Here is a 14142-nt window from a genome sequence, read left to right as displayed (position 1 = left end):
GGGGGAATGCGCCTGGGATGGCTTTTGAAGTAGCATCGCAAATGAGAGAAAATTTTGAAAATTTCACAGACGGGGTGCTCTTGAACCCTCTCACCATCTCTGAAAGCATAACCGTGGCTCAACAGGTAGATCTATAGGCTAAACTCATTTTTCAGGCATCTGACCGACCGGGTTGACACTTCAGCGTGAGAAATCGTGGGTGTGGCGTGTGAGTGTGTGAAACTAATCAAATGCGTGTGTCTCACGGCCAATGCGTGAGAGTTGGCAGCTGTCTGTCTATCATCGTTGCACTCGGAGAAAACCAGAATGTTTAATTTGTCCTGCGTCTCTACGGCTGCAAACGGGATTCACTCGCAGTTAACCAAATATTTCTTTATTAGGGCAGGCATATTTCTGGCTATTACATTATTTCTAAACCAGTCTGCTAAAGTCTGTAGTGAAGTCTGTGTAGGGTTTTCCAGGCTCCATTTCTTTTTACGAGACACCCTGCTCACTTGAGCCATCTACCGGTTGTTTGGGTTGTTGCAGCGTCTCACTGGAAAAATACAAATTAAAGTCGCGTGATACCGCGTGATCCCACGCGCGGACCGCGAGTGAAGCTGGCCAATTCGAAGCACTGCCCACTGTAGTTGGAATGACTGAACTAGGTAGATTGTTTTGATTCTAAAAGATTCTAACCTACCTAGATTCTAATGTTTTTATTTTTAGTAGTTATGCTAACCAGCATGCTAACTATGCTAACATGTGACTTAGCTAACCTAGCTAATCATTTTTAGTAGATATGCTAACTATGCTAACTTAGCAATGCTAACATGCTAACTATGTTTACCATGTGACTTAGCTAACCTAGCTAATCATTTTTAGTAGCTATGCTAACTAGCATGCTAACAGTGTTAACATGCTAACCATGTTACTTAGCTAATCATTTTTAGCAGTTTAGCAGTTTGGTTAAATAAACAGTTTTATTTTGAAACAGTTTTTGGCAGAGGAAGCAGTTGAACAGGATGTGTAGTCTTAATAGGGCCAGTTTGTAAAGCCTGAGACTGGCAGTTGATCCAGGTGGCCTGAACACCTGCCATAGGATTCTAATTACAGTGCATGAAAATGCACTGTACTGTTCTTCCTAGGCTTCTTCTTCTAACGCAGTTAATGCAGCTTCAACCGTTTAACGTAGAAGCTTCATTCAAACTATGTTGCGTAGGTCTTACTTAGGACATGGGGGCTTTGTATTTTTCATCTTTGTAACTTTTATACTTTTTAAACTATTAATTATTAACTTTTATAAAATCCCCATAGACTTAACTTTAGGCTGATGACATCACAATGGACGAATGAACTTGATTTGCACCTGTATCAACTTCCAGCTGCTCATCTAGGCCCCATCAAAGAATCAGTTCAACTGATTGCACCTGTATCAACTGCTTTCTGCTGAACTAGGCCAACTCTCTCTGTGTCTCTCCATTCTACAAGGATATAAGGCACATTTCATCCAACTTTCTATCCATTCATCCTCTTCAAACCATTCACTCATCCACCCATTAAACTATCCATCAACATCCATTAAACAATCTGCCTATCAACATCCATTCAACTTTCTGTCTATCAACATCCATTACACTATCTACATTTTTAAAACTATATACTCTGTCTCAGGCTTTAAGCATACAATATGGCTCTATTAAGACTGCCGTTAAGCAATTAGAATCCTAGGCAAGGTGGCCAGGCTATATTAAACCTCATCTACCTAATTCAGTCATTCCAACTATTAAACCTCATCTACCTAGCAAATAATTTAACCTTTTACACTATCCACCTATTTAACTGTTCAGTCATTCCAACTTTATTAAACCTCATCTACCTAGTTCAGTCATTCCACTATATTACACCTCATCTACCTAGCAAATAATTTAACGATTTAAACTATCCACCTATTTAACTGTCCAGTCATTCCAACTAGATTAAACCTAATCTACCTAGCAAATAATTAAACCTTTTAAACTATCCACCTATTTAACTGTTCAGTCATTCTAACTATATTAAACCTCCTCTACCTAGCAACCAATATAGTTTGTTTTTACTCTGTATGATATTTTACATAATATTTTGTTGCATTTTCATGCACTGTAAAAGGAAATGCTTTTCTAATTATTATTGATAATCATTATTATTATTAGGAGGCCCCTCATAGGTCGAGGCCCCTGGGCTGAAGCCCAGGTAAGCCCCTGCATTAACTCATTGAATGCCAAGCTGTCCATATGCCAAAATGTCCATATTGTGCGTTTTCATGAGTTTTCGATCATCATATATTTCATTTCCATTCATCACAGAGTTCCCAAAATCACATATAAGGTATGTTAGAGTGTCTAGTTACAGTGCATGAAAATGCACTGTACTGTTCTTCCTAGGCTTCTTCTTATTACAGTGCATGAAAATGCACTGTACTGTTCTTCCAAGGCAACAACAACTTATTATTCCGCTTACCACTTTTTCCGTACGCAATTTCTCTTGAACAGTTTAACTTAGAAACTTCGTTCAAACTTTGTAACGTAGGTATTCAAACGGACCAAGCTGCTATGTCTTTTCAACTTTGAAAGTTTTATACTTTTTAAACTATTAAAGAAAAACTTCTAAAAAATCCCCAGACTTAACATTGCTGATTGTGACATCATAATACGGCTGTTAAGCAATTAGAATCCTATGGCAGGTGTTCAGGCCACCTGGATCAACTGCCAGTCTCAGGCTTTAAGCATACAAACTGGCCCTATTAAGACTACACATCCTGTTCAACTGCTTCCTCTGCCAAAAACTGTTTCAAAATAAAAGTCCTCACTACAATATTTCACTGTTAAACAATTTAACCCTTTAAACTACTGAACTTTTTAACTGTTCAGCCATTGTAACCGTTACTTGTCATCAACTATGACTCCTACCCACTGTAGCTAGTTAGCATGGTTAGCATTGCTAAGATTGTTAACATTTTTAACAAAACTGCTAAAATGATTAGCTAGTTAGCATGCTAGCATGCTAGTTAGCATAGTTAACATAACTGCTAAAAATGATTAGCTAGGTAAGCTAAGTCACATGGTTAACATAGTTAGCATGGCTAACATGCTAGTTAGCATAGCTAATGTTTTCATTTTTAGTAGTTCATTTAACTAAGTTGGTTAACATTATTATCTTTGATAACATAGTTAGCATAACTGCTAGCAAACATTAGAGCCATTCCAACTGTCAGTTATCGTCAATTATCTACCTAAATAAATTTAACCATTTAAATTATCCACCTATTTAACCGTTCAATCATTCCAACTATATTAAACCTCATCTACCTAGCAACCAATATAGTTTGTTTTTACTCTGTATGATATTTTACATAATATTTTTTGCATTTTCATGCACTGTATTTCCTTCAGGAAATGCTTTTCTAGTTCTTATTTTTCTTCTTCTAACGCAGTTAATGAAGCTTCAACCGTTTAACGTAGAAACTTCATTCAAACTATGTTACGTAGGTCTTACTTGGGACATGTGGGCTTTGTATTTTTCATCTTTGTAACTTATACTTTTTAAACTATTAATTAAAAACGAATCAAAATATTCCCATTGACTTAACATTATGATTATGACATCACAATACGGCCGTTAAGCAATTAGAACCCTATGGCAGGTGTTCAGGCCACCTGGATCAACTGCCAGTCTCAGGCTTTAAGCATACAAACTGGCCCTATTAAGACTACACATCCTGTTCAACTGCTTCCTCTGCCAAAAACTGTTTCAAAATAAAAGTCCTCACTACAATATTTCACTGTTAAACAATTTAACCCTTTAAACTACTGAACTTTTTAACTGTTCAGCCATTGTAACTGTTACTTGTCATCAACTATGACTCCTACCCACTGTAGTTAGTTAGCATGGTTAGCATGGCTAACATTTTAACAAAACTGCTAGCTAGGTTAGCTAAGTCACATGGTTAGCATAGCTAGCGCGTTAACATTGTTAACATGCTAGTTAATATAGTTAGCATAGCTATAAAAAATGATTAGCTAGTTTAGCTAAGTTACATGGATAACATAACTGTTAAAAATGATTAGCTAAGTCACATGGTTAGCATGCTAATTAACATAGTTAACATAACTACTAAAAATGATTAGCTAGGTTAGCTAAGACACATGGTTTACATAGTTAGCATTTTAACATTGTTAGCATGCTAGTTAGCATAGGTTAGCAATATTATCTTTGTTAACATAGTTAGCATACCTGCTAGCAAACATTGGAGCCATTCCAACTGTTAGTTATCGTCAACTATCTACCTAAATAATTTAACCATTTAAATTATCAACCTATTTAACTGTTCAGTCATTCCAACTATATTAGACCTTATCTACCAAGCAAATAATTTAACCATATAAACTCATCATATTTTTGCATTTTCATGCACTGTATTTCCTTCAGGAAATGCTTTTCTAGTTGCTTAAGTGCTCTATTGTGATGTCATCAGCCCATGTTAAATCTATGGGGAAACTGATAGTTTTTAATTAATAGTTTAAAAAGTATAAAAGTTACAAAGATGAAAAATACAAAGCCCACATGTCCTAATTAAGACCTATGCGTCAATGTTTGAATGAAGTTTCTACGTTAAACGGTTGAAGATGCATTAACTGCGTTAGAAGAAGAATAAGTCAGAAGAATCAGCCTTGGAATAACAGTACAGTGCATTTTCATGCACTGTAATAAGAAGAAATCGGATAACAATAGAGTGCATTTTCATGCACTCTAAAAAGCCTTGGAATAACAGTACAGTACATTTTCATGCACTGTAATAAGCAGCCTAGGAAGAACAGTACAGTGCACTGTAATAAGCCTAGGAAGAACAGTACAGTAAAAAGCCTTGGAACAGTACAGTGCATTTTCATTCACTGTAATAAGAAGCCTAGGAAGAACAGTACAGTGCATTTTCATGCACTGTAATAAGCCTAGGAAGAACAGTACAGTAAAAAGCCTTGGAATAACAGTACAGTGCATTTTCATGCACTGTAATAAGAAATGTAGGAAGAACAGTACAGTGCATTTTCGTGCATTTTCATGCACTGTAACTAGAGAAAGTAATTCCAGGAAATTACGAGTGCATGAAAAGCTAGGACAGACATAGCATAGCTTAATAAAAGCTGATAGTTTAGAAGTAGACAGTTAGACAGTTGTTAATAGACAGATAGTTTAATGGATGTTGATACACAGTTTAATGAATGTTGTCCAATGTTGGAATGGAGCTAGTCGACTACGCCACCTGCGAAGGTTAGGCCCTCCCAGGAACTCATTTAGAAACATTGGTCAGTTTAGACCCCTTTGATAGTGATGGGCAAATTAAGCTTTGGTGAACCACTAAACCACAGCAGTGTGAAGCTAGCAACAGTAATGAAAAAATCCAATATGGCTGCCACATGTAGATATTTCAACAAAAGTCCTTACCCAAACCAGTATATGTAACCAAAATATTGGTTTGCTAAGGACTTTTATGTTGAAAAATGTATGTGTGGTGGCCATCTTTTTGCTTTTCAGCTAGTGTCGCTAGGTTCACACTGCTGTGGTTCAGTGGTTCACCAAAGCTTCATTTGCCCATCACTACCCTTTGGGCACACATGTTTGCAACACTGAGACTAGAGACATGGTTCTAAAATGACAAATTGATTGACACATAACAATAACAGGTCCATTATGGACTGCACAGAGAAAACACAAACAGGAATACAACCACAAGAGACTAATCATATACAAGATACACCCACATACAAGCAGGTTGCACACAGATATTGCACAAGGTCCAATAGGCCGGGAACAGGGCAGTGGGCTCACCAGGGCTAGCAAGAGGCTAACAAGGGGTAGGATCCAGGCACAGCACAACACAGGTGAACACAGCACACACTTGATGCACAGCAATTACAAAGGACAGTGAAGGGAAACCACCACCTGGGAGTCAGCTTGCCACCCACTTTGGCCCAACAGCTCCTGGAGGTCAGGCTGCATGAGCGCAACCACCTGGTCAGCTTTAAGGTCGCAACCTGCACGTATGCACAGAGAGGGGGTTGCATTCACTCAAACATTCAAGACGAGAACAAAACACGGTACAAACATAAAACATAAGCAGCAGAAGACAGGGCGACAGCATCAGGTGGCATGGAAGCAGCAAGCTTGAAGATGGTCAACCACCAGTTCCGGGTTCGCTGAAGTACAGTTGTCCCCTGCATGTGGAGGAGGGGCACGGCCACAGTTCTACACTGACAAACGAGCAGGGAATTAGGGACGCTAGCAGACAATGGGGCACAAACAAAACATTAACAAACACTCGGGGTGAGGTTGCCTACCTGAATTGGATACGAGGCTGCCTTAAGCAGAAGCTCAAATCAGAGCAAATGACTCACCGTTGAACCACAAGACAAACTTACTACAATGCAAAAGAGAGAGAAGATGTAGTGCAAATAATGTGCTGAAGTCACATCATGCAGATTTCAATAATCTCTTACCTCAGGATTGTTCCTCAAACACCCAACAGGACAGCACCAGCCCAAACAGCCTGCTGCTCCCACGCCACTACAACCAAGTAGGTTCTCCGCAACAGGTGGAGAATTGGGAGACATGCAGTCAGCTGCCTAGATATAAGGTGGCAGGTGCCACCTGGTAATTAGCAAGATGGTCTTCAGCTAAGTCAGCAATTAAGACGAAAAAAGGGGCGGAGACCTATCCTGCTACAAATATAAGGAACAGGCTGTGGTTGATGATGAGAGCAGCCAGGTTTTCTTCTCTTGTGATCCTTCACATCGAAAGCGACATTATTGCCGTGCCAACGTTGCCATAAAGGTTGTCTACATGCCATGTATATAAATGTCCTGTCAGCTTACTAATTGATTTTACGTTGTGTGTAGATTTTGACTTTTTATTCCACTTTGTTTAAAGGAGAATTCCGGTGTGATATTGACCTAAAGTGTATTGAAACATGATACCGAGTGTGAACGTATGTCTCATAGCCCATCTCGGCTTGTCCCCTGCACTCCAAAATCTGGCGCTAGTTAGCCGATGCTACCAACAGCTTTTTCAATAGTGGTGCTTCGGCATCGGGCTAGCCATGCAAATAAATCACTGTTTTACACCCATTTACGAGGCTCAATGTATCTCCACACTTCATTGGTAGACTTCCGAGGGCCCTGACATTTAAAACGAGACATTGAGAACTTTGAAAAAGCACTGGTAGTTTACTTACAAGACGATTTATACAGACAGTATCTTCACGAAGTTTAGCGTTTGCAGCCATCTTGAATTTAGTCACGATAAGTCGAGCGACGAGTAAGAATGAACAGGTATGATAAGGGATCAGATTCCAAAAATAATTCAGTGGAAATGCATGGATTCCAGTTTCTTCCAGTAGCAGCAACTGGAATCCATGCATTTCCACTGAATTATTTTTGGAATCTGATCCTGTTAATAACTAACTTCTATTCAAGTCATAATTCTGGAACTTTCTGGTATAATTATTTATATTTTTTATTCACTCGTTCAAATGTTCATACAGAGTTCACAAAGTTCTCATCAGGTGAGTGAAATCTAGAATGGTGGTCATTTCAGATGTTTCTGCCACCACTTCATAAAACTCATAGTTTGAGAACTTGCTTGTTCACAACTTGAGCTGTGTATGCAAAGTTCAGAGTTCAAAATATACTTTTGGGACTCCCTGCTTATAGTTTTGAGAATGCTATTATTAGTGTTATTTCATTTGAGCTACATTTTACACTGATATGGCATGATGGAAATATAAACACAGATAACAATGGTATTAAATTGCAATAGCTTATAGATATAAATGTAATGGAATATTCAACTAAGTTAGACTGCCTTTGTTCACAGCGCTAAGCTATTTATGGTTAGGCCTACTGATATACTCCGAGTCTCTGGCCCTCTCTTAGAGCCAGGCATAGTGAGCTGGCCCTCGGAAGAAAAAGTTTGGGGACCACTGCACTAGGCTATATAGTTCGTTTTTAATAGCAAACAGAAATGTCAAGATGGCAACAGGTCATTACATTCTTTAATTGACAAAATAGGATTGTACAAAATATTCAATCAGTGTGGCGCAAATGAGGCTAGAGGCGGTGGATTAATTTATCAAAAGTGTGCAGCAACCAGACTCTATAAGCTAGGCGACACCCCTGTTTCAAGACAACCGTGCTGCATTAGATTTCATAAGGACGAATTGTTAAATTGTTACAATGTAATTATATATATCTTTGTTTGTTTTCTCCATATGTGCTCATGCTGTGTTCCCCAAGTGTTAGGCCAGGTCTCGGCTGCTACAATTTTTTATTTTTTTTGTCTGCCCTGGCTCGAATGTCAAACTCCGCCTATGCTGAGCATGCTTAGATTAGGCTTATGTTTGAAACAAAAACGCTGTGGCTAGAAGGATACATGGCTTTTAAGACCACATATGGAAAATTCATATTATTTAATGAGGTTGTATCACTGAAAACGATTATTTCTGAAAACTTTGGCCAAAGTTGAGATGTGGGAAAACTGGTGGTTTCACTTTCATCAAGGGAAAACAGGCTGTTGCATTGCGACATGTTCCCTCGTTCGTTTGAAATCTCTGATTTGTGCATTCCCCCCCCTGTATCGGTTGAAACACGCCCCATAATTACGTCCCAATGGAGCAGTATCAGACTCATATTCTGACTAGAATTTGAGTATGACAACGTCAGGCTAGCACAGTGCTGGAATCTTGTGTCTTTTGCTGCAACGCAACGAGGAGTATGACCGGTCCAAGATGGCGGCCGCATTTCTTGTTTCCAGCAGCCAATGCGGCATCTATGTATTCAGGGGTGGGCAAACTGCGGGCCGGATCCGGCCCGCCAAGCACTTTCATCCGGCCCGCCGAGCATTTCATTTGGTTATCAGGCTGCTCGCTATTTTTTTCCTGCGATAGAGACGACGTTGGTTAGCTTTACTGCAAACTGCTTTTCACTCTCCTTAGAGAACGTTTACAATGTCAATGTCAAAACATCATGTTAAATAGAGATAACATCATATTAAACTAAGTTAACTCTTAGTTATCTCCTTTGCAGCAGATCTAACGTGAACATTACGCGATCCATTTAATTGGGAACACGTCTGCACTCACGAGAGCTGGGGGAGCTGGCTTGTCATTGTTGATAATTGATATCTTCTTATAAGAAAGGAAATCACGAAGGCAACAGTAGTTCCACTAATGACCATTTAAAAACTGTGAGAGGGCCCAGCCATAGGTACAGCACTAGCCATAGCGGAGCAGGCAGATCATTGATAAATAAACATGAATTAAAGCGACAGTGCACAGTTTATACATTTTGTTAAACAGCATAACGGGGGGAGGGGGGTTGTTGTGCGGCCAATTTTCAAAACCAATGTGGCCCTTGAGCCAAAAAGTTTGCCCACCCCTGATGTATATTATGTCTATGATGAAAACAAGCTGGCTGAACTTGATATAAGATGAAGAATAAAAACATATTGCCGAAATATTTCGGTGTAGCCGAGTCTGGATTGTTTTCATCTAGAGGTAGCGGATTTACCTATGAAAAAGCAACGGATTTTACAGAAGGTAGGCTAAACATGTGGCCAGTCACTGTACAGTTAGGTTAGGCTTAAGCTAATGTTAACGTTAGGGCTTCGACTGCACAAATTAGTTTAGATTTAGTGAGAACATTACCTAGCCTACTCAAAGGGTACATAATGACAGGGGTGGACAATCATTTCCCCCTGAGGTCAGAGGATAATTACTTTGATAAAGTAGCCTATGCTGGCCACACATTGAACGATTGACTGAAATAACGTTACAATGCAGAAAATGCATTGTGCTGGATGTTAACTGACAGGACAGGACCCTATGACCGACGGATTAGCTATAAGCTAGGCTACCTTATTAGGCCTATGCAATAACGTTACTTGCAAGCGCATGTCTTTTTTTCTTAAAACAAACAACTCAAATGGAGTGTCAACTTTAATTTTAGGTTACCCTGCATATTGTCATTTGCGTGGCCTCCGTTCTCATGGATCATACGTCTCTCATTAAAATGATATGCTGAGGAATATGAAAAAAAAAAAAAAAACACTTTGTTAACATCACTACCCTGTGTTATTTAGCCTACATGCCTTGAGTTTTTTCTCTTGAGCATGAAGATAACATTTGTGGCCTAACTTCGTAGCTTCATAATGCATGCGTATCCAAATGTCTAGCACCTAGGCCTGCCTACTTTATTGGCGTTTTAAACATTTTTAGCTTCGAACGGACACATCACAAAAAAAATTAAATGTCTCCTGTACCACACGGGAATTTCCATCTGCTTTTCTCTGCCAAAAGTTAACAATTTTCAAGCACCTTGCGTCTTTCTTTTAATGTATTGCTATACGCAGGGATGGGCACAAATACATCAAAATGTATTTCCAAATAAAATACCAAATACCCACCTTAAAAATTTATCAAATTACACAAAAATACAAAATAAAAATACAAAATACAGCAGCCAAAAAATGTATCAAAATAAAATACTGTATTTTTGTATTTCCAAAATACTATAAAATACTTCTTTCTAAAAGCCTTTTTTCGTCTATCCCTTCACTTGTACACTACCTGGAAAAACATCTGAAAGCAAGAGACTCCTTCCATAATCAGTCAACAGATTAGATATGCTGACCCCTCATGTTAGACATCCCAATATAAACCTCTGCCAGGGTCGGCGCCAGAGAACAACGGGTGGGGGGGCACCTCACCTCACTTTTATTAGTTATTTTACCAAAATTGCCATGTAATAAAGAGCATCCTTCTAGCCTTTTGGATAACTGAAACAATATAATGGGGGAAAATAGTGCAAGAACATAGCGGTCATAGCCTATAGTGTTTGATAGACTATAGCACACAGTGTTTAATAGAATAGTTGCATAGGCTACAATACAAGTAAATAGGCTATAACAGACTCACCACTAGCAGGCCTAGGCCACAGCTGAGTGCAAAATCTCATCACTGTGTCTTTTCATTCATTTTGAAATGTTATTGTAGGATCCTGCTCAAAAGCAAATTGCACATAGGGCCTTCTGATAATATTACAACATTGAACGTAGGCTATGTGATCGCTCAAAATGTTCTTTAAAGTACAGAACTAATTCTAACACATGTATGAAGTGGCTAGGCAGAGGCACCAAATGTGATGGAAAGTTTAAGAGCGAACAGGGCACTCGGCATGGCTTTTAGTATTTTGTGCTGCTCTGACAGTCCACTTTTATTGACTGTTAGTCTACTGTTTTTAAGTTTGGAGATTTACTGTTTTGCAGCGACAGGCTATGCCGACTCCACAACTGTTGCACTTCCCAGCCAGTTGGTGTGATAGATTGCCCACTATGAATCAGTGACAATAACTTAGACAAACAATCCAAATAGATGACTTATTTAGAAATGTATCTAATTTTGTATACACTTAGAACTGGTGTGTGCACAACCTCTATCAATGTAAATACAAAAAAAAGTAGAAATAAAAAATCAGGTTGTCACATTAATATCCAATCAGTTAAGCCATAGAAGCCAATTATTATGACATTATCAATCATCTTATTTAAAATGTGCAAAATTGGAAATGTCCTTGTTTGAGGTATCTTTAGTTACCATAGCACTGAAATATTTCACAGGTCAGAGAACATAGCAAAATAGCAAACTCAAGTGTTGCAATATAAACTTGTGAACTCAAGTCCTTGTGTGAGCAAAAGAGTGTGTATAACCTTAGCTAGTCGTGTCTCCTCAGTTGATGCCTTTAAGCACAATTAACTTCTCAAACAGTGTTGCATTCAGACGACGCCTATGGGGCCTGTTAAAGGTCTCATTCACTGAGAAACCGTTTAATACTTGTTACTTTCGAAATACTATAGCTCACTCCAAGTTGCATATGCATGCTGTACGTGAAAATGATCTTCTACCCCCATTGCCCGCATTAGCCAATGAAAGAAAATACACGGAAAAACAAGCGAATCAGAAAGAGCCCTTCCCAATGAGGCCGAAGGGAAACTGATCTCACCTTGACTTGTGACCGCCTACAGGAAGACTGGAAGATTTTGCGGCTAGGGGATTGTCTCTCTGCAGCTAGTAGGAGTTAACAGCAAGTTGCCAACATGGCGGAAAAAAAATTGTGCCTGTTTTATTTCTGGCAATAACACATCAATGTTGCATGTCTTGCCTTAGAAACATGAGTTGAGGAAGAAATGGTTCGGATTTATCGTTGGAACACCACCACCGAAGTAGTGCAACATTAGTTCTGTGTTCCAATCATTTCGACCACACTCACTGCCTTAGAAAGTGGTTTTGCATCGATGTTCTGAAAACCTGGTTCTGTACCGTCATGATGATCGACCACCAGCTCACAGGCTGTAAGTACAAACAAACTTTTCCACCTGTCTGTTACAAAATAGCATGTTCATATTCTTCACGTTAGCATGCATGAAAAGAGTACAAGCTAGGCTTAGGCTAGCCTATATTACAGGAAGCTACACCAGGCACGTAACTGAAGTGTTCTGTTCGCGACGTGTAAAATCAGAGAATGTCTAATAGGAAGGGCTCTGGTAAAATCCATTAGAGGAATGGTCTATTTTCCCGAACGTAGCCTACAGGCCACTAACACGCCAGGTGTAGCTACTTCCATTGATTAGGCCTATTGGAAGCTAATTGTTGCAGTACATAACGCAAACGGAATGCTTCAGTTACGTGCCTGGTGTAGCTACACTCATAAGAAACTGACCACACTACCCAGAGATTTAGCTTGTTGAACCTATAATCTAACCTAAGTGTTAAACCACAAATAATAATATTAGCAACAATATCTTATGCTCAACTAAGTACTGGTATTGTTCTAGTCTAAACAGGGAAAATCAAAAACACAATACCCGTGCACTATTAGGCTAAGTTGCTATCACTAGAGCTCAGGTATTTACACTTCAGTCTAATTTATGTCTTCTTGCCATTATTACATTGACCTTTGTAGGCCTACAATGATGTTTTGTTTGATTACTTGCTGTTGACTTAGTGTTTTGTATGTCTTCCAGAGCACATCCTCATGTCAGGCTACACAGCTTTCTAGCCTACATTAGGTCATCATGTTAGAAGCAAAGGTTTGTGATCTAACTTTTATTGTTGTGCTAGTTAGTTTCTAAGTCTTTTTCTAGTAGGCTAATTGGGAAAGTCAATTCATGGATTTCTTCAGGTCATTTTCCACAGGTGTATAAAATCAAGCACCTCGATTATGAATGTAGACTGCATGGTGCTTGATTAATACACCTGTGTAAATGGATCTGATGAAACCCATGAATTGCATAACAGATAGACTTGATATTACCGAATGTCTTCTTGTGGGTGTGCTACTTAGTAAATCATACACCTTACCACAGTGACTAAAATGTTTTTGTTTCCATTGTGCCAGTACAGTTTTGTGTGAGATAGTGAATGTCCTGTGTACTATTAGTATCTTGTAACTTGACAGTAATACACATTTATTTACTTTAGGTACCCAAACAGAATACTTAATGAAAAGTATGAGTATTGATACAAGCACTTCGCATACACCATGGGCATGGGGGCCTGCTACCTCTACTGCCATCAAGCCTGTTCATCCAAGGCCAGCTAGAAGACCTCGGGTTGATCAAGAGGAGGAGGAGGATGAAAGCGACATCTCCACAATAACACCTGATGGCTCCACCTATGGCCCAGCGCAATCAAAGAGCAATGTAATAGAATCATCACAGCCAACGAATGTGTTTTGTGTGTTGTCCCTTCAGATCCCCAGGACAATACAAGCCGAAACAACAACTCAGACCTTTTTCCCTAAATAATCCCAGCACCATCTTACAAAGGATCTGTAGGCCAGATGTCTGCATCGTCTGGCAAAAAGAGGACATTGTTAATTCTGTGCATAGTTTGGATGTTCTTGTTTTGTGTTTGCATTATTTTAATAGACTGCAATATTACTGCAATATTACTACACTGCAATATTTGTCAGTGTTTCACGGACCACCTAGCAAAAAAAAAAAACAGTAGACCTACTTCAACAGTATATTACACAATAGGCCTTCTCACTGAACCACCTTGCTTGTTGTCTT

General features: G+C 39.1%; 1 long non-coding RNA gene across 2 annotated transcripts; it reads right to left on the bottom strand.

Annotated features, from left to right (window-relative positions):
• Positions 1 to 5533: 5533 nt before the first annotated feature.
• Positions 5534 to 6696, bottom strand: LOC121709556. 2 transcript variants are annotated; one of them, XR_006031981.1, is made up of 3 exons: positions 6516 to 6696; positions 6357 to 6436; positions 5534 to 6269 (listed from the first exon to the last, which is right to left on the bottom strand). It is a non-coding gene; the product is annotated as an uncharacterized LOC121709556 (long non-coding RNA). The 2 variants fall into 2 exon arrangements; XR_006031980.1 differs by having other exon boundaries at positions 5534 to 6264.
• Between the last annotated feature and the right edge of the window lie 7446 nt (positions 6697 to 14142).

The sequence above is a fragment of the Alosa sapidissima genome, chromosome 5, assembly GCF_018492685.1.
Source record: "Alosa sapidissima isolate fAloSap1 chromosome 5, fAloSap1.pri, whole genome shotgun sequence".
NCBI classification, from domain to species: Eukaryota; Metazoa; Chordata; class Actinopteri; order Clupeiformes; family Clupeidae; genus Alosa; species Alosa sapidissima.
This window is presented reverse-complemented; position numbering and strand designations above follow the sequence as displayed.